This window comes from Ictalurus punctatus, chromosome 20 (genome assembly GCF_001660625.3).
Source record: "Ictalurus punctatus breed USDA103 chromosome 20, Coco_2.0, whole genome shotgun sequence".
NCBI lineage: Eukaryota > Metazoa > Chordata > Actinopteri > Siluriformes > Ictaluridae > Ictalurus > Ictalurus punctatus.
In genome coordinates this window covers 545,227-547,726 of record NC_030435.2, presented here as the reverse complement: position 1 = coordinate 547,726, position 2,500 = coordinate 545,227, and the positions used below count along the sequence as shown (strand labels likewise).

The window sequence follows — 2,500 nt, the reverse complement described above, 5'->3', positions numbered from 1 at the left end:
AAAGTTCCTCGTATTCAGAGTGTCTGTTTGTTTTCAGCAGACGTGCTCAGGTAGAAAATGAGAATCGTTCGTCACTGAGACACGCCTCTGTTTGATCAAACTCCGCCCCCACTTGCGTAACTCTCACATAATTCTGAAGAAGTGCTGAATCCCGGCCGCACACGCTTACCTCGACTCTGAAGAGTGTACTTTCATTCTTGGACGTGTTTTTTAGTACGGTGTTCCTGTGATATTTTTCAGCGCACGCAGATCTACACAGCACGCAGGAAGTACTTTAGGTCGTAACGCGCTCCGAGAATAAAGAGCGTACAGGAATGACCGTAACAGATCTTACTGACGTCACCCGACTCTGCTGAACCGCAGCGTGACGCACGAGTCCGCAGTCCGCTCCGCCGACGTGAGGATCCGTGTTGATGTTAAAATATACCTCCTGCGTGTGTGCTCTTTCAGGCTCAAAAATAAAGATCCACGCCATTGTGGAGTATGAAGAGAAATGACGTACGCAATCAGCGGCGTAGAAACGCACGTCTTCTGAAACGTATAAACGCAGAGGAAAATCATTACACTGCTTGTGTCGGAGAACAAAATGTTCCTGTATAGAACTGTTGTCTCTCTAGAAGCCTAAACTGTGTGTGTAGTGTAATAACACATCTCAGTTCTGAATGGGTATTGATCTGTCGCTCATCTCTCACGTTTCCTTCTCGAACACACACGTTTTCTCTTCCTGAAGCGTTTGTGACGTACTGCAGCTGCAAACTCACAGCTTTATATTAATACGTTATCGCTTCTGTTTCCATAGTAACGGCTCGTTCACAGGGACGTGTGCAGCGGACGCTCCACGATAGTAAACAGAGTAAAAATCCTTCATGTGTAAGGAGATGTTTATGTAGCGTGTAAGGAAGGAGTCTCCAGTGTCAGCGCTGTGCAACAGTCAGAGGTGAAGCTGGAACTTTAACTTCTCCACATCTTCAGCTCAGAGTTTACACTCTCTACGGTGTCTCATGAACACACACTGCGTTTATTGAGAGAATAGAGAGAGAGAGAGAGAGAGAGAATAGAGAGAGAATAGAGAGGGGGATGGTGAGGGAGCGAGTGTTTATAGCTGCTGTAACGTAAGTGATAACAGGAAGTGAACTTTCACGTGTACCTGTAAACGTTTAACACGTTTGACGTGTCTTTTTTTAAATTGTTGCCAAATAGTTGTGGTTATATTTTGATTACTTTTCGAGAAATGAAACACACGCAGTGTGAATAACGGAGAAACCGTGCGGAGAGGAAACTGATGATTCAGCGCAGCAGTAATTAAAGGCTGTCCTCTGTTTTCTGAACGTAGCGCGCTGATTTAACCTCCGGATCAACGATTAAATAAAGTACAGGAACTAATCACGAGGTCCGAACGCAGAGCGGAGTTCATCACACAGCGAGGATTTAATACCCAACTCACACGCATCGGGAGCAGAGCGCAGACGTGACGTCTCCTGGGAAGTCGTATTTACGAGACAGGAGGTCGTATTTACGACGTCAGGTGCATTGTGGTCACTTCGGTGGGAGCGAGATGGAGGTGTATCTTCTCTTATTTAACTACAGAATAAACACAGCAGGGTTTAACTCTACTTCTAGAACCCTAACTTTATCTTTATCTGTGTGCAGGCAGAGATTAGATTGTTTTATTGTAAAAAAAAATATAAAAATAAAAAAGGCGTCACTGTTAAATATCTGTAAACAAAATGCCTGTACAACGTCGCACATCAAACCGTTTCTCTCCTCTAAATGCTGAAACGTTAACCAATTCGCTCGTATTTCAAGAGCTTCCTCATGTACCGAACACATCATAACCCAAATCTGCTTCTGAGATGAATAAACATTCAATTTCAACAGATTTACCCTCAACTACAGACCACTGACTCCACCCTCTTTTCTGACCGACACGCCCCCAACTCCGAGCTCAACGAAAATCCAGAGTTTCTCTCTCGTAATTACGACTTCGTGGCGTTCAACTCGTAATTGCGATCTTTCCTACGCACCATTGAGCACTATTCAGAAGTTACATGTGCGAGGGCGGAGTTTGTCTAAAATAGGGGCGTGTCTCATTTACGCTCGATTCTGATCTTCTGACCTCGAGTGTGTTTTTGTCGAGTGAGGAGCAGGATCAAATCCAGCGCCGCTGTCTGACATTCTGCTGTAACCACAACGTGTCCCGCTGAAATATTAGGCTAAAGGCGCATATTAAACACAAACATGATGGATAATGAAATATTAAAGAGTCTGATCCGTTTAAAGTGCACTAAACGTTTTCCACACGGAGGAGACGCAGCGTAATGTTTAATCAGAGACATGGCTTATCTGGAGGAGCGGATGTTTGATGGATAAAGTGATGAACGAAGCTAAAGTCTGTGTGTGAGCGCAGCGCTCGGTCCGCTTATCCTTCACACCGCGAACACGCCTTCTTTACAGGAGAGCGCATCGAATTAACACACACCACCTACATCCCACACACAAT

At 44.9% G+C, this 2,500-nt stretch overlaps 1 protein-coding gene across 1 annotated transcript in view; it reads right to left on the bottom strand.

Moving 5' to 3' along the window:
• LOC108280271 (G-protein coupled receptor 83) overlaps window positions 1-2,500 on the bottom strand; it is a 16,449-nt gene that overhangs the window by 10,108 nt on the left and 3,841 nt on the right. The window lies entirely within an intron of this gene.